Source organism: Odocoileus virginianus, chromosome 7 (genome assembly GCF_023699985.2).
Source record: "Odocoileus virginianus isolate 20LAN1187 ecotype Illinois chromosome 7, Ovbor_1.2, whole genome shotgun sequence".
Classification (NCBI taxonomy): Eukaryota; Metazoa; Chordata; class Mammalia; order Artiodactyla; family Cervidae; genus Odocoileus; species Odocoileus virginianus.
The window spans coordinates 20,963,175-20,982,320 of NC_069680.1; positions in this window are offsets into that span (position 1 = coordinate 20,963,175).

The following is a 19,146-nucleotide window of genomic DNA, read 5'->3' on the forward strand; positions in this document are numbered from 1 at the left end:
GGATTGGGGGCAGGAGGAGAAGGGGACGACAGAGGGTGAAATGGTTGGATAGCATCACCAACTCAATGGATAGGAGTTTGGGTAAACTCCAGGAGTTGGTGATGGACAGGGAAGGCTGGCATGCTGCAGTCCACGGGGTGGCAAAGAGTTGGACATGACTGAGCAACTGAACTGAACTGAATGACCTCTATGGGAATAGCATGTAAAAAATAATGAAAAAACAAACGAAAAAAGAGAATGTCCATGTTAAGTTTTAACAGTATTTTCAGATTGTCTTCTGAAGGTAAGTCCCCAGCCTCTAGTGTCACCTCACAGATCTCATCCAGAACAAAGTGCTGTTTCCTACATTTAGTGTCTGTTTTGGGGGGGTTTTTTTGGTAAGAAAGTGTTGACACTTCCTGAGCATATATCCAGGACATTTCACATTCTTAGAACATAAAACATAATGCAATTTAAATGTTATCTGTATTTAGAATTATCTTTAAAGCTTGTATTAAAGAAAAACCCCTACCTTCCTATTATATTTGGAAGTAACCCATCTCTATAAACCTTGAAGTAGTGAAGGCTGGCTCATCACAACCAGTCAATAAGGTTAATAAAAGTGAAGCAGAAATGTGGATTGAAACTGATAAGGCAGTATGTGGCATACTGTAGCAGACACTATCAGTAACCTGCCCAATATCTATTCTCGCTTCCTTCTATCAAAACCTTGATTGTGCTCAGGATAATAGTGCCATTTGCCTGCCAAGGTAAAGTCCCACTTTCCGACTCTGGTGTGGTCACACAACACAGTTCCAGACAGAGAAGGAAACAGGTATCTACTGTGGACTCCATAAAGATTTCTGCTTTTGCTGATAGAAGGGATGGGTATCAAATGGATATCGTTTGCACTAACATCTCTCGTCCCACCCTTTCCCCACCATTGCTTTCATCTGCTTTGAACGCGAAGTGATGCATGAAAATACCATAGCCATTCTGTCAACCTAAAGACAGAAAACACAAGGGAGAACTCAGAGAACTGAGGAGAACTGCAAAGAAATTGTCCTTGATATTCTCCAGCATAGGCCTTTTGATATTTGACTTAAAAAATAAAACATATATATTATGTTCCTCTTTGTTTAACTATTATATTATTTTGGTACTTGAAGATGTAGACATCCTTAATCTTGCATATATTACATTAAAAGTGTAGATATGGTGAAAATATTTTTAAAGTTGAATTCTAATGAACCTTTATTTTATAAAATAAAGAGGTGAATGAAGGTGGCAGATTATCTCTTTAGAAACTGTTTGCAGCCTTTGGTTGGAAAGCAATAAGATAAAAAGAGAAGAGGCTGAATCTGACATGCCTAAATTAACATTTAATTTCTGCCACTATCTCTTGGGGTGAGGGGGGAAGGGAAACGTGGTTTCCTCATATATAATTTAAATATATTCTGGTGGCTCAGATGGTAAACAATCTGCCTGCAATGCAGGAGACCTGGGTTCAATCCCTGGGTCGGTAAGATCCCCCAGAGGAGGGAATGGCTACCCACTCCTGCTCCATTTTTGCCTGAAGAATTCCAAGGACAGAAGGGCCTGGCAGGATACAGTCCATGGGATCCCAAAGAGTTGGACACAACTGAGCAACTAACTCTCACTTTCAAGAGTCTTACAGGTTTGTTCTGAAGATTGCATGTGATGATCACATAGTAAGTCATCAACACATGTTGGTTCCCTTCTTCCATTCAAAACTGATCATTTTGTGTAAAAAGCATCCTCAATCTACCTCCCGGGAGATAATACAACTTCTCATTCTTGATTAGTTTATGAAAAGAGGAAAATAACAAGAAAATAAAGTAATATAGGACTTTTTAATCTAAACTACATATTTCAGGATGTGATTCAACTCAGCTCTTAAACCTTATAGAAGTACATCCCAAGTAAACTGAAAATTAATGCTCACCATGAAGGACTATGAGCTTCTGCAAGGTCCGGGCCTAGAGAACTAACTATAGGGTTCACCCTATAGCACTTACCAACGCAGGAAATATAAGGGTGGGGTGGGGGGACAAGCAATGTTAGTTCTTTACTATTTAGAACTCCCTAAGGATGACTGTTATCTAAGATTTTGTTAAGATCACAACATGAATTTTTTTAAGACAGGAAGAAAGTGAAAGATCATCGACATTGCAGAAGTACAAATTCTACAGTTTTTTATGGTTGGCAGTTCTTTTGTTTCTTAAAATGAAAGTATGCATTTTCTTCTCACTTTGCAATTAAGAACCATGTTTGTACCAAAAACCACTGAACTACACACTTTAAATGGTTGAATTGTCAGATATGTGAAGTAGATATCAATAAAGCTGTGTACAAAAACAAAAAGAAAAAACAAAAAAGGAAAAGAAAATAGATAACGAACAATAAATAGCATTTGGAGCTATACTCAATGTTTTGTCATTTTTGAGATTGCATCCAAGTACTGCATTTCAGACTCTTTTGTTGACCATGATGGCTACTCCATTTCTTCTAAGGGATTCCTGCCCACAGTAGTAGATATAATGGTCATCTGAGTTAAATTCACCCATTCCAGTCCATCTTAGTTCGCTGATTCCTAAAATGTCGACATGCACTCTTGTCATCTCCTGTTTGACCACTTCCAATTTGCCTTGATTCATGGACCTGACATTCCAGGTTCCTATGCAATATTGCTCTTTACAGCATTGGACCTTGCTTCTATCCCCAGTCACATCCACAACTGGGTATTGTTTTTGCTTTGGCTCCATCCCTTCATTCTTTCTGGAGCTATTTCTCCACTGATCTCCAGTAGCATATTGGGCACCTACCCCCCTGGGGAGCTCATCTTTCATTGTCTTATCTTTTTACCTTTCATACTGTTCATGGGGTTCTCAAGGCAAGAATACTTAAGTGGTTTGCCATTCCCTTCTCCAGTGGACCACATTCTGTCAGCCCTCTCCACCATGACCCAACCGTCTTGGGTGGCCCCACACGGCATGGCTTAGTTTCATTGAGTTAGACAAGGCTGTGGTCTGTGTGATCAGATTGGCTTGTGTTCTGTGATTATGGTTTCAATGTGTCTGCCCTCTGATGCCCTCTCGCAACACCTACAGACTTACTTGGGTTTCTCTTACCTTGGATGTGAGGTACCTCTTCATGGCTGCTCCAGCAAAGCGCAGCCACTGCTCCTTACCTTGTATGAGGGGTATCTCCTCACGGCCGCCCTTCCTGACCTTGAACGTGGAGTAGCTCCTCTCGGCCCTCAAAAATGATGGAATGATCTCTGTTCATTTCCAAGGCAAACCATTCAATATCATGGTAGTCCAAGCCTATGCCCCAACCAGAAGCTGAAGTTGAATGGTTCTATGAAGACCTACAAGACCTTTTAGAACTAACACCCAAGAAAGATGTCCTTTTCATTATAGGGGACTGGAATGCAAAAGTAGGAAGTCAGAAAACACCTGGAGTAACAGGCAAATTTGGCCTTGGAGTACAGAATGAAGCAGGGCAAAGGCTAATAGAGTTTTGCCAAGAGAATGCACTGGTCATAGAAAACACCCTCTTCCAACAACACAAGAGAAGACTCTACACATGAACATCACCAGATGGCCAACACCAAAATCAGATTGATTATATTCTTTGCAGCCTAAGATGCAGAAGCTCTATACAGTCAGCAAAAACAAGACCAGGAGCTGACTGTGGCTCAGATCATGAACTCCTAATTGTCAAATTCAGACTTAAATTGAAGAAAGTAGGGAAAACCACTAGACCACTCAGGTAGGACCTAAATCGAATCCTTTATGATTATTCAGTGGAAGTGAGAAATAGATTTAAGGGACTAGATCTGATAGACAGAGTGCCTGATGAACTATGGATGGAGGTTCATGACATTGTACAGGAGACAGGGATTAAGACAATCCCCATGGAAAAGAAATGCAAAAAAGTAAAACGGCTATCTGAGGAGGCCTTATAAACAGCTGTGAAAAGAAGAGAAGCGAAAAGCAAAGGAGAAAAGGAAAGATATTCCCATCTGAATGCAGAGTTCCAAAGAATAGCAAGGAGAGATAAAATAAAGCCTTCCTCAGTGATCAATGCAAGGAAATAGAGGAAAACAACAGAATGGGAAAGATTAGAGATCTCTTCAAGAAAATTAGAGATACCAAAGGAACATTTCATGCAAAGATGGGCTCGATAAAGGACAGAAATGGTATGGGCCTAACAGAAGCAGAAGATATTAAGAAGAGGTGGCAAGAATACACAGAAGAAGTGTACAAAAAAGATCTTCACGACCCAGATAATCATGATGGTGTGATCACTCACCTAGAGCCAGACATCCTGGAATGTGAAGTCAAGTGAGCCTTAGAAAGCATCACTATGAACGAAGCTAGTGGAGATGATGGAATTCCAGTTGAGTTATTTCAAATCCTGAAAGATGATGCTGTTAAAGTGCTGCACTCAATATGCCAGCAAATTTGGAAAACTCAACAGTGGCCACAGGACTGGAAAAGGTCAGTTTTCATTCCAATCCCAAAGAAAGGTAATGCCAAAGAATGCTCGAACTACCGCACAATTGCACTCATCTCACACACTAGTAAAGTGATGCTCAAATTCTCCAAGCCAGGCTTCAGCAATACATGAACCGTGAACTTACAGATGTTCAAGCTGGTTTTAGAAAAGGCAGAGGAACCAGAGATCAAATTGCCAACATCTGCTGGATCATCGAAAAAGCAAGAGAGTTCCAGATAAACATCTATTTCTGCTTTATTGACTATGCCAAAGCCTTTGACTGTGTGGATCACAATAAACTGTGGAAAATTCTGAAAGAGATGGGAATACCAGACCAGCTGACCTGTCTCTTGAGAAACCTGTATGCAGGTCAGGAAGCAACAGTTAGAACCAGACATGGAACAACAGACTGGTTCCAAGTAGGAAAAGGAGTATGTCAAGGCTGTATATTGTCACCCTGCTTATTTAACTTGTATGCAGAGTACATCATGAGAAACGCTGGGCTGGAAGAAGCACAAGCTGGAATCAAGATTGCCGGGAGAAATATCAATAACCTCAGATATGCAGACAATACCACCCTTATGGCAGAAAGTGAAGAGGAACTAAAAAGCCTCTTGATGAAAGTGAAGGAGGAGAGTGAAAAAGTTGGCTTAAAGCTCAACATTCAGAAAACTAAGATCATGGCATCTGGTCCTATCACTTCATGGGAAATAGATGGAGAAACAGTGGAAACAGTGTCAGACTTTAATTTTTTGGGCTCCAAAATCACTGCAGATGGTGACTGCAGCCATGAAATTAAAAGACGCTTACTCCTTGGAAGGAAAGGTATGACCAACCTAGATAGCATATTTAAAAGCAGAGACATTACTTTGCCAACAAAGTTCTGTCTAGTCAAGGCTATGGTTTTTCCAATAGTCATGTATGGATGTGAGAGTTGGACTGTGAAGAAAGCTGAGCACCAAAAAATTGATGCTTTTGAACTGTGATGTTGAAGAGGACTCTTGAGAGTCCCTTGGACTGCAAGGAGATCCAACCAGTCCATCCTAAAGGAGATCAGTCCTGGGTGTTCATTGGAAGGGCTGATATTGAAGCTGAAACTCCAATACTTTGGTTCCCTCATGCGAAGAGTTGACTCATTGGAAAAGACCCTAATGCTGGGAAGGATTGAGGGCAGGAGAAGAAGGGGACGACAGAGGATGAGATGGCTGGATGGCATCTCTGACTCGATGGACATGGGTTTGGCTAGACCTGGGAATTGGTGATGGACAGGGAGGCCTGGCGTGCTGCGATTTATAGGGTTGCAAAGAGTCGGACATGACTGAGCAACTGAACTGGACTCAATATTTTGTAGTAACCTATATGGGAAAATAATCTGAAAAAATAGATATATATGTATATATAACTGAGTCACTTTGCTGTAGACATGAAACTAACACAAATGGGATGTGTCAATGCAAAAAGCACAGCAAAGGAAGTATTCAATAGAATGAAAAGGCAACCTATGGAATGGGAGAAGATACTTGCAAACCATATCTAATAAGGGATTAATATACAAAATATATAAGTGTTCTAAACACTTCCACAGCAAAAAAAGTAAAAGTAAAAGATAATTGAATACACATTTCTCTAAAGAAGTCATACAAATGGCCAACAGGTATATGAACAGCATAACTAATCATCAAGGAAATGCAAATCAAAATCACAATGAGATTTCACTCTATACCTGTTAGAATGGTTATTTTCAAAAAGGCAAAAAAGATAAGTGTTGGTGAGGATGGGGAGAAAAGGGGATCCTTATCTGTTGGTGGGAACTAAATTGCAACAGTAGTTATGAAAAACAGTATGGAGGTTCCTCAAAGAATTAAAAATAGAAGTACCATATGATCGAGCAATCCCACCTCTGGGTATGTATCCAAAGGAAATGAAATCAGGATCTCAAAGAACTATCTGTACCCCCTTGTTCATTGTAGCGTGATTCATGATAGCCAAGATGTGGAAGCAACCTGAATGTTCACCAACAGATGAATGGATGAAGAAAATATGAGAGAGATATAGAGAGAGAGTATGGATTATTATATAACATATGGAATATTATTAAGCCATAAAAAGAAAGAAATCCTGCCATTGTGACAACATGGATAAACCTGGAAGACATTATGCTAATTGAAATAAGCCAAATGCAGAAATGCAAATGCTGAATGATTTCATTTATATGTGGAATTTAAAATAGTCAAACTCATAGAAGCTGACAGCAGAAAGATGGTTACCAAGAGTCTGGCGGGGGAGGAGGTAGAAGAAATGGAGAGATGTTGGTCAAAGAATACCAACTTTCAGTTATAGAATGAATAAGTTCTGGGGCTCTAATGTACAGCAATATGACTGTAATTAATAATACTATATTATATACTTAAAATTTGTAAGCTAAATCTTCAGTTCTCACCCACTCCCCCAAAAAGGTAACTATTTGAGGTGATGGGTATGTTAAATAGATTGATTGTCATAATTAGTTCACAATGTATTCATATATGAATGCATCAGTCTATATACTTTAAATATAAAAAATTTCACTTGTCAATTATATCTCAATAATGCTGAGAAAAAAAGAGAAAAGCCACATATCTAAGGTGACACATAACTTACAGTCTGAACCCAAATATTTCAATGGATGACCAAATGTCCTGGTGGGCTTGGGACTAGGGCTTCCCTGATAGCTCAGTTGGTAAAGAATCCGCCTGCAATGCAGGAGTCCCTGGTTCAATTCCTGAGTCAGGAAGATCCCCTGGAGAAGAGATAGGCTACCCACCCCAGTATTCTTGGGCTTCTCTTGTGGCTCAGCTGGTAAAGAATCTGCCTGCAATGTGGGAGACCTGGGTTCAATCCCTGGGCTGGGAAGATCCCCTGGAGAAGGGAAAGGCTACCCACTCCAGTATTCTGACCTGGAGAATTACATGAACTATATAGTCCATGGACTCACAAAGAGTCGGACTCAACTGAGTGACTTTCACTTTCAGGAGTTTCTTAGGACATAGGTCATTCTACTTTTGAAAATGAACATGACTCTTCATTCAACTTGTGATACTTTCTGGTTCTCCTTATGATTTCTTCTTTGACCAATGTATTGTTTAAAGATATGTTGCTTCATTTCCCAATATTTGAAAATTTTCTACATATCTTATTTTTTAAATTTCAAGTATCATTTCATTTGTTAGGGAGCAGTCTCTAAATGATTTTAACCTTTTAAAATTTATTGACACTTGCTTTATAGACCAGCATATATGGTCTATCTTGGTGAATGTTCCATTTGCACTAGAAAAGAATATGTATTCTGCTTGTTGGGTAGCAAGTTCTAGGAATACTGACTAGGTCAAGTTGGTTGATAGTTTTGTTCAGCTCTTCCATATCCTTTGTGTGTGTTAGTTGTTCAGTCACGTCCAACTCTTTGCAACCCCATGGACTGTAGCCCACCAGGCTCCTCTGTGGGATTCTCCAGGCAAGAATACTAGAGTGAGTTGCCATTCCCTTCTCCAGGGAATCTTCCTGACCCAAGGATCAAACTCAGGTATGCTTCATTGCAGGCAGATTCTTTACTGCCTGAGACACCAGGGGAGCGTTACTGAGAAGGAGGTAATAAAATTTCCAACGAGACTAGAAGAGTCATCTGTTTCTCCTTTTAGTTCTGTCAGGATTCCTACTTGCATTTTGAAACTCTATTATTAGGTACATATACATTTAGGACTGCTATATCTACTGAGAACTGATCTTTGCATCATTACGAAAGGCCCCTCTTTACCTCTGGCAATATTCTTTATCTTGAAGTCTAGGTTAAATAATTCATAAGCTCCCTCCAACTCAGAAAAGGAAAAAGACAAGGAAGTGTGTGTGTGACTCCGCCGCAGCCCTGGCTCATTTAAAGTCAAAGATAGTCTGTGTTTTTTTCACTCCCTCTTGAAATCTTGGGGACAGAGCGCAACATTCAGAGCATCCAAATTTATACAAAAATGGTCTGTTTGGTTTAAACCTGCCCAGATGTGATTCCAATTCAGCTGCAGGGGACACAGTTGTTTATGTCAGGTGGGCTGATAAGGCCTTTTGTCTTGGGGGAAAAAGCAGCAACTTATCAGCTCTCTTGGACCTAAATCACTGGGCTTTGTGGGGCTGGAGGATGGCAGATGCTAATTTTGCTCTTTGAAAACCTCAAGAACATAGGTGACCTTCTCAGCCAACAACCTCTTTCCTGGCTTGTCTCTCATTTCATCTGCATGGAGATATTCCTGGATGGGGTAGAGCCTCAGGTCATGTGGAATAAAATCAGTGGTTTAAGGACATGAACTACAAACTCCCAATTTACAGAGGGGCCGCAGGGATGTGAGAGGAGTAAAAGAGAAGTCACAGGTAGTTTCCAGTTTAAAAGATGAGGGAATGGTGATCCCAGAGACTGGAACAGATGCTGGTTAGTTTTCATTTTGTGTCTTCCAAGTTTGTCACAGTGATAAATACCTAGTAGATGCATAATACTTCCTGGGCTTCCTGGGTGGCACTAGTGGTAAAGAACCCGTCTGCCAAAGCAGGAGATGTAAGAGATGCTGGTTTGATTCCTGGATCGGAAAGATACCCTGTAGGAGGGCATGGCAACCCACTCCACTATTCTTGCCTGGAGAATCCCATGGACAGAGGAGCCTGGAGGGCTATGGTCCACGAAGTCACAAAGAGTCGGGCACACCTGAAGCGACCTAGCACGCAGATGCATGATACATATTTTGGGGGCAATCCAATTAATAAAAGAGTGAAACTGAAGTCAGAATGTGCTCTCAAGGAAAGTAAAGGAATAGATCAGGGGTCAAAACCCCAGCTCCTTTAGGGTTTTATTAATCAGGGTTCAGTGGCAGATAACAGTAACCACTGTAGCTAGTTTAAGCAGCAATGAATTTAATTTCAGGAATCAAGTGTTTACAGAGTCACTGGATGGGACAAAAGAATAAATGATCTCTAGTCTGATAAGGAAAGTGAAAAGGAAAGTGAAGTCGCTCAGTCGTGTCCAACTCTTTGTGACCCCTGGACTGTAGCCTACCAGGCTCCTCCATCCAAGGAATTTTCCAAGCAAGAGTACTGGAGTGGGTTGCCATTTCATTCTCCAGAGGATCTTCCCAACCCAGGGATCGAACCCAGGTCTCCCGCATTGCAGGCAGACACTTTACCGTCTGAGCCACCAGGGAAGAAATTCCCTCAAGTGCACAGAACTAGTCCACCAAGGGACAGGAACTGTGACTTCTGCTGCAATCAGGAAGCTGCAGATGCAGGAGGCAATGGCTGGCTGGAGGTCTACACGACCAGTGGCCAGGGACCAGATGTGGCCCCGAGCGCTGCTGGCTCCACAGCTCCACTGTGCCTGCTGGAATCCGCGGCAGCCAACAGACACTTAGCTCAATTCTGAGTGCAAGTCCCAGCAAGGGCACCTGAGGGTCGATCTGAATCACTTGTGGAGCCACACCCGCAGGGAGTTTGGGAAGTGCAGATCTTCCCAAACTATCATTTCTGCCACGAAGGAAGTTATCCTAGAAGGAGGTTGCAACAGAAGGTTGGGGGTTCAGATTCTAAACTTTTCAAGAACAGCGTGCTAACCGGACAAGACACATCTCAGCCACACCTGCCTCTCCACAAGCATGAGAGTCCTGGTAGAAAACAAAGATTGCAGAGGCTGGGCAGAGCCTGGGCCAGGAGAGGGGAGAGGAGAAGCCAGTACAGACAGCAGGATTCCACGTATATGTGTTAATGTATGAGATTTGTTTTTCTCTTTCTGACTTATTTCATTCTGTATGACAGTCTCTAGGTCTATCCATGTCTCTACAAATGACCCAATTTTGTGAAATCTAGAAAAATGGTACAGATAATCCTACTTGCAAAGCAGAAATAGAGTCACAGAGGTAGGAAACAAGTGTACGGATATCAAGGGGGAAAGAAGGAGTGGGAGGAACTGGGGGATTGGGGTCAACACACATACACTACTATGTATAAGGCCCTCAGTCGTACCTGACTCTTTGCGGCCCCATGGACTGTAGCCCGCCAGGCTCCTCTGTCCATGGGATTCTCCAGGCAAGAATACTGGAGTGAGTTGCCATGCCCTCAGGGGATCTTCCCAAGCCAGAGACTGAACCCGGATCTCCTGTATTGCAGACAAAATAGATAACAAATGAGAACATATTGTGTAGCACAGGGAACTCTACTTAATGCTCTGTGGTGGTCTGGATGGGAAAGAAATCCAAAAGGGAGATGATACATATGTACCTCCAAAGGGAGGTGATACATACATATATATGGCTGATTCATTTTGCTGTACAGTAGAAACTAACACAATGTTTTAAAGCAACTCGACTCCAATAAAAATTAATTTTAAGAAAAGAAGCAGGAAAAGCAAGAGCGGGCATGTGGGGGAGAGAAACGGGGAAGGTAAGTGCGGTCAGCGATCAGAGAAGGGGTGGCTGTGAGATTGGAGGAGAGAGCAGCAGCAGGGAGCTGGGAGGAAGGGAATAAAACAACGGGGGCCATTTTACTGGAGTGGAGTTGCTTTAAAACATTTGGCAGGACCTCGTGAAGCTGACTATAGCTCAGCTGGTAAACAATCTCCCTGCAATGCAGGAGACCCTCCCTGGTTCGATTCCTTGGGTTGGGAAGATCCTCTGGAGAAGGGAAAGGCTATCCACTCTGGAATTCTGGCCTGGAGAATTCCATGGACTCTACAGTTCATGGGATTGCCAAGAGTCAGACACGACCGAGCAACTTCACTTTCACTTTCTTTCACTAACATACTGATAATGACTATGTAACATCCAGCTGAAGACTAGCAGGGGGCACTCTTTCTGCCCCCTTCTGATGCCTATGTTGGAAGCTTTCTCTATCTCCTTTATACTTTAATAAAACTTTATTACACACACACACAAATAAAAATTAAAAAAACAAAAACAAAATGTTGGATGAGAGGAGCAAGAAGACAAATGACACGTGCAGAACAATACCACTTATTTCCTTTTTAAGATGAACACACACAAAGCACTGACCTGGCTTATAGACACACAAGTGTGTACTCACTGCAGTGCACAAGGGCCCACAGCAACCTCGCCTGAGATGACAAAGGGTGTGCAGGAGTGGAATGGGAGAGACGGGGACCCTGCAAGAGAGCACTGTTGCCAAAGTTTAGTATTTTTTATAAAAGCGTGGAAGAAAATAGACAAGATGTTAAGAGCTATTCATTTAAGTGGTGACAATATGGTCGTTGGTATGTTCTTTCTGTACTTACTTTCCAGGGCAATTTAAAAATCAAAAAACAGATATCTTTTTTTTTTTTTTAAGAAAAGCAGGTGGGTGATTCTGAAGTAGTTCTGTACCTTTCATGCAACTCAGTGAACATTTGTTTCTCACCAACACGTTCGGATCCGGTGGTGGCTGTTCAGAGGCGCCCAGCAAATCCTGCTTCTCCCGAGATTTAGGAGAAATTGATGGGGCTTCAGACAACTCATCTCCACATACGAAGATGCAATTTAAAATCATCACAGCTTCTGCTCCTGTTGGCGCATCTCTCCCCACCTGGTGCAGGGGTGGGGGTGGGAGGGGTCAGTGAGCAGGCTCAGCAGTCTGGGGGAAGGCAGGCAGGAACCCCAGCCCCTGGAGCCCCCTGCCCCCTCCAGAGCCAGAGGGAGGGACACCTCAGGATCCATGGACCCTCCTCAGCCCCTCCCCTGAGCTAACCCCTCATCCTGAGCAGTCCAAGGGAGTCAGAAAAGGACCCAAGGAGAGCAGGGGCACCAAAGCAGGGCTACAGCCCTGGAAGGAGACAAAGCCTCGCCCCCTGGGGCTCTGCCCACCTCACGTCTCAGGCTGTGTGCTCCACTTCAAGAAACTCTGCTCTCCTGGGCAGAGACTGAGAGCATCCTGGCTGAGCACCCACCATCGCCAGGCTCAGAGGCAGGCACTTAATTATGCAAAAGATCAGCTCTCTCATCTCCCAGCAAGCCTGAGGGTGACAAGAAAAATTAACCCTGAAGAATGCAGCAAAAAGGCATCTAATGGAAGGAGACTGGTGAGCTAATGGAAGTGACAGGAAGGCTGGAAAAAAAGGGATCAGAGGAGGATCTGGAAGCTGAGCAGATCCAGGAGTCTAGGAAGCAGCTCTTATGGGAGTCTTGTCAGGGCTCAGCTGCCAGGTAGTCCTGAGGGTGACCCCACCTAGAGTCACTTTGGCTGGGTTTGGTCACGTGATCACTCTGGCCAGGGGATGGCAGGACACCTTGACATATCCATCTGATATCGCACATGGTGGGGAGGTAATTCCCCAAAGGAAATCAAGGAACTGTTAGCAAAGGAAAGAAAATAAATGCTGAGCAGCCAATAAACAGCTGATTTTTATTGTAAACATACCCATTTTACAGATGAGGAGACTGAGACACAGAGGCATTAAATCCTTTTCCCAGGGTCACACACTTAGTGCAGAATGAAGATTCCAGCTCCATTCTTTGGGCTCCAAAGTCCACGGCTCCCCACACTGTTTCCATGATTCCAGAGACCACAGGGGGTTTGAAGCGAACAAGCATCGCCCCCAGAGTCAAGGCCATGCCTGAGTGTCACTGCCATACAGCGGCCATCTGAAAGCTACAGCTTCTCAAAACGTCCGTGCATCCTCACCCCAGATGAGAATTAAGGCCGTGACCAAGCTCAGGACTTATTGCTGTGATGCAGGACGCTGCTGGAATAATTGTCTTATTATAGCAGGCCCAGAGACACAATTTCTCAGACCATCTGGCTGGAGTACGTGACCGGGAGGGACAAATCAAGATGCCCTTGGAGAGGCTAATCAGATAATAAATAGCAGACACACTCTGAGAGCACAGGTTCATGGAGAAGTAGCCCTGGAAACTGTTAGGGACTCGGGGCCCGAGACAGCTGAGCCAGCTGGCCTGTGCTTTGGCCCTTCAGCCTGCCCACCCTTCTCTCAATGAAGAGGTGCCATCATCCCAATGGGGAGCAAGAAGGGAAAAGGAAATTGGGTTCCAAATGCAAAGCTTTAGGCATAAATGAAATAAGCTTGTTTGTTCCCCATTTGAAGAGCCCAGCTGATCATACCCAGCATAAAACATTTTAGATACAATCCTGTCAACACGATAATAACCAACATTTAGGCTGTGCTTTTCTCCCAGAGAAGCTGGTAACAAGCAGGGGTGGGCTACACACTTGCAGAAACATCTTCCATCACGGAACTGCCTTTTGAACACAGAGCAGGCAGCTTGGCACTGGCCTGAATGTTTTTCTGATGGAGAACTGGCATCAGCTGAATGTTAAGAGACAGTCCACTACTGCCTGGCTCCCAGTTAAGAGAACGTTATGTATGTGTGTGTGTGTGTTTTATAACACAGGACATCTTGGAACAAGAATCACCCGGCCCAATATACAACAAAAGTTCTCCACCTTGGCACTGTGCCATTTGTGGCTGGTTAATTACTTTCTTTTTAAAAAGTATTTATTTGTTTACTTATTTATTCAACAGCACTGGCACATAGGATCTTCATTTCAGCCCACGAACTCTTTAGGTGCAGCATGTGGGAATCTAGTTCCCAGACCAGGGATTGAACCCGGGCCCCTGCACTGGGAGTGCAGTCTTGGCCACTGGACCAAGAGACTGGTTAATTCTTTGTTGCAGATGGTAGGGGACTGTCCTGTGCATTGGAGGATGTGTAGCCACATCTCAGGTCTCTATCCACTAGATACTATTAGCTCCCCACCCGTGCCTCTCTCCAGCTCCTTTATCCTTCCCAAGCCTGGTCCTGCCAGCAACTCTTGTAACCTAGGTCAGAGATTGCTGAGTTGCGGGCCAAATCGGTTCAATTTTGTTTTGTTCGCTAGAGTTTAATGCTTCAATCTGCTACCTACTGGCAGAAGAAGTCAAATTTCTATCTCTTCCTGAGAATTCAAAAAGCGAAAGAAAACATCTGACTTTCCTGGCTTAGCAAGGTGGTAAGCTGGGGGCTCCAGGTGCCTGGTCACCATGGAAACCCTCCATCCTGCCTACGCTCACTACCACTTCCCTGAGTGGTGGGACCAGCCCCGTCTGCAAGCGTTTGCGGATGTGTTCTGATTGGTGCTGGTACTGTAGCTGATACCTGGAGCTCTGGGTTTCTCTGTAAACCACCCTGTCCCAACCCGAGGTGGTCCTGAGGATTACAGGTTCCCTAACAACATTCCCAGCTCTCCTCACCTCTCATTCCAGGCCACCTCATCATTTCCAGCTCTCTCAGAGCCTTGGACGATCTTACGGTCATCTTTTTCATCTTTGTAACAGTCCCAGATGAGGAGAGAGACAGAGGTACAGTCTCCCTCAGAGTACAAGAGGGGAAACTGAGGCCCTCAAAGAAGTCACATCACTACACCCAAGTGACTTCCACATGCAAACAGGAGCTGGATGGAGCCCAGGGTTTGCTCCTTGTTGTGAACCCGACGTCCGAGCCTCCCCCAACTTCATACGTTGCAACCTTAGCCCCCAGTGTGGCTGTATTTGAAGATGGGGCCTCCAGAGAAATAATTAAGGTTGAATGAGGTCATGGGATGGGGTCTGCTCTGATGGGATCAGTGTCCTTCTAGGAAGAGACACCAGAGAGGACTGTCTGTCCCTCCCTTCTCCTCCCCACACCCCACAAGCATGACTGTGTGAGGAGCACGTAACAAGACTGCCATCGTTAAGTCCAGAAGAGTCCTTACGCCAGGAAAAGAGTCCTCAACGCGACCAGATCAGCCAGCTCCTTAATCGTGGACTTGCAGCCTCCAGAACTGAGAAAATAAACATCTGGTGTAGAGGCCGCCCAGCCTGTGGTTCTGCTATGGCAGTCTAAGCAGACTGAGTCATACCACACACTATTTTATAAACTGCTTTTTTCCCTTAATGGTGCATCGCAGACATCTGGTGGGTTCATTCCTTGTAAGGGCTACCTCCTCGTTTTTTAACGTCCACATGCAGCTTCTCCTAAACGTTTCTGAAATCCAGGCTGTTGACGTCTTGGGGCAGGGACTCCCGGAGGGCAGGATCCCAGGCCCGGCTGAGGGGAGACCCAGGAAGGGCCAGGACCAGCCTCGGGCAGAGAAATGATGGCGTCGGTCATGCGCCTGGACCAGACCGCCATCCCGGCGCGGCCTCCTTCCGGCGGCCCGGTAGGGGCTTCCTGTCCGGTTGCTCTGAGGCCCCCGTCCCCTCTCCCTCGACACGACGGCACAACTCTCAAGTTGCTGCCATAGGAACTCGCCAGGCAGAGGTTGGTACGTTCTCCGCGTGATTAGGGATAATGGTGCTGAGTCACATCAGCCGTCTGACTGTTTTTCAGCTCCGTTTTTCAAATTAGGGCTGCGAGAGCGCTCTCGACACCACCCAGGCCGGCAGCGTGAAGTACCCACCCCTCCTCGCCTCCTCCCGCCAGCTAGAGGGCATGAGAGGCCCAGCCGCGTCCACTAGGGCTGTTGACAACAATCTGCCGGATGCTGAGTTCTCAGGCCACCTGCTCGCAAAGCCCTGATGCCTACACGTGGCCCGGCTGGGAACCGGGACCCTGAAGCCTCCGGAGGGGGTGCCTGAGGCCAGGAGGTGGGGGGAAGGACAGGCCTGGAAACATGGGATGCAGGTCCCCCTCCAGCTGAATCCCTCAGTCCTTGTGATGTGGCTGAGATGACAGCCCCCTCCACCCTGGGGCTGCCTCTAAATCACCCCTTCCTCCTCGTTCCCAAAGAGGAAGACAAAGAGCCACTCCCTGAACAGCTCTGTGCACCAGGCGTCCTCCTGAGCCTTTGGCACCGATCGCCTCACTTCATGCCCCATTTAGCTCATGGCGTGGCATGTCCTAAGGCTCTCCTCCTCCGCAGGTAAGGAAAGGAGATGCTGAGCGCCTCCAAAGGCCTCGATGGGGCCAAATTTAAGAAAAAGCCTTTGATTCCCCTTTCTTGCCACTGCCACAGAGGGAGATGGAGCAAGGGAACCCTCAGAGGCAGTCAATGCCACGAGGACAGAGGGGCAAGTGAGGGTGATGTATCCAAACTCCTCCCAGCCCCCATCCTCTGTCTGGGCGGTCTCTACTTAGCCATGTACCAGGCTCTGCCCCTGAGTTGACAATACATGGCCTGCAACCTCTCTCTGGTCTGATGGCCTTGGCTGTGCAACCTCAGGCAAAGTTGCCTAACTTCTCTGAGCCTCATACGTCTCCACTGTCAAATGCAGCTTTCAGATTAAAAAGATTTTGTTCCCCAAAACCTTCAGCAGCAGAGCCCTCAAACATGCAAGAAGCAAAGGCAGAGCTTGATAAATTTGGGGGTTTTGGAACAATGGGGGAGCTCACCTGTAAGACCACATCTGTGTGGTTCCTCACCCCAAGGCTGGCTGAGCGACTTCTCCACAGACACTAAAAGCACGCTATTCACCAAGAACCATTTTGCTAAATACCAAATCATCCAAAGAAAATACCTTACATGAAAAAGTAGCATATGTCAACTTAAATATAGTCACAACCTGAAAGTGGAGAGTTGTGTTTTATTCTGCAGAAATTTTTAGGACTTCAAGCTCAGGAGACAGCATCTCAAGCAACCCTGAGAGACTGTTCTGGGGAGTGGCAGGGGGAGGGGGTAGGAGTGCAAAGGAAGAGTCAGTTTACATAGAAGTTTGCAACAAGGGGCAGGTAGTCTGAGCATCGGAAGATTGTTGTTAATTAAGGAAAACCAGGTATCTCAAGTTGAAGAAGTTAGCACTTTTCTATGTATAGGAAGATATGAGAGTCTGGGTTCAGCAAAATCATTCCTTTCATATGTATCTCAGCTATCTAGGGCAGTAGCTTATGTTTTTTTTCACATGCACCTTCTCCAGCTCCTCAGAGCTCACCGTCGGGAATGGTTGCAGTTAGGTGGTTGCCAGATAGCGGGTATTGGCCTCCTTCCTGGGCGCCCTCAGGGCTCAGAAACTCACATTTGGATCCTCGTCTGTTGCTGTGTTGTTGTATGTTGTGTTGTATGATATGTATGTTGATAAGACATATCCTTGTCTGTTGATATGGCAGGCAATACTCCACTTCTTACATAAATGCTAAAATTCTCAAATGCAATGCTGGTAATAGTCTTTCTGTTGATGAAATATCTTGTATGTGTGTGTGTGTGGATGTGTGTGTGTGTGTGTGTGTGTTAGTCACTTAGTCGTGTCCATCTCTTTGTGACCCCATGGGCTGTAGCCTGCCAGGCTCCTCTGTCCATGGGATTCTCCAGGCAAGAATACTGGAGTGGGTTGCCATGCCCTTCTCCAGGAGGATCTTCCTGACCCAAGGATCGAACCTCAGTCTCCTGCATTGCAGGGGGACTCTTTACCATCTGAGCCACCAGTGAAGCCTGATGAAATATCTTAAGCAAAAGTAAACTCTCCTTTAATAAGCTACTCAATATTGCCTTTACCAAATCAAACAGGAAATAGACAAACTGGTTATTTGGCAAAGTGGTGAGTTTTCCTAGAAGGCAGATCCTTGGGCCGTGCTGCAGACTCTCTGAACCAGAGTCTGCACTTTAAACAAGGTCTTAGATAGTTCGACTGCTCTTCAAGTTTGAGAAATGCTAACTTAGAGTAATGATACTTCAGCCTTGGTTCCACATTAGAATCAGGAAATCGCACTCTTGAAGAAATACCTGCATCTGCATGTTCACTGCAGCATTATTCACAATAGCCAAGACATGGAAACAACTTAAGTATCCATCATTGAGAGAAGAACAGATAAAGAAAATGTGAGATATATGTGTATACCTATATAATATACGTAATATATTCTGCCATAAAAAGGCAGGAATTTCAACCATTTGTAACAACATTGTTGGGCATTTTGCTAAGTGAAATAAGTCAGATAAGCCAGACAGAGAGTGACAAATACTGTCTGACATTTATGTATGGAATCTTAAAAAGGTGAACTCTAGAAGCTGAGAGTATATATTGGTAGATACCAAGGGTGAAGAAGTGGGGAAAAGATGTCAATCAAAGGGACTAACTTCAAGTTATAAGATGAATATGTTCTGGGGATCTAGGGTACAGATAGATGGTGGCTGCAGTTGACAGTGCTAGAGTGAACCCTTGAGGTGCTAAGAAAGGAGATCTCAAATGTTCTCACCACCACAACAAAAAATAGTAAGTGTGTTAAGTGATGGACGGGTTAACTACCCTTATCATGATAATCACTTTGCAATATATACATGCATCAAGCCGTCACATTGTACATCTTAAACTTATGCAATGCCATATGTCAATTATGTCTAAATCTAAGGGGTTGGGGGGGAAGAATCATGTGGGGAGCTTTTCAAACCTGTCAGTGCCCAGGTCCCAGACCCAGAGGGTCTGATTTCCCTGGCCGAGGGTGAGATCTGGGCTCCCTGTTTTCAAGCTCAATAGCTGCCTGATGCCTACATTTCTCTATCTCCTCCCTCCCCTCTCATCCTCCTGGGGACCTGGGAGTTCCAAGCCGGTTGGACACTCTCAGCGGGGGACTTGATTTCTATCATCTGAAGCTGACAGTCAGTCACAACAAGGCATCAGCCAGGGAGATGCATCCCTTGTTCCCTTACAGAACAAGCCGTGAGCAGCCTCCCCATCCACACCTT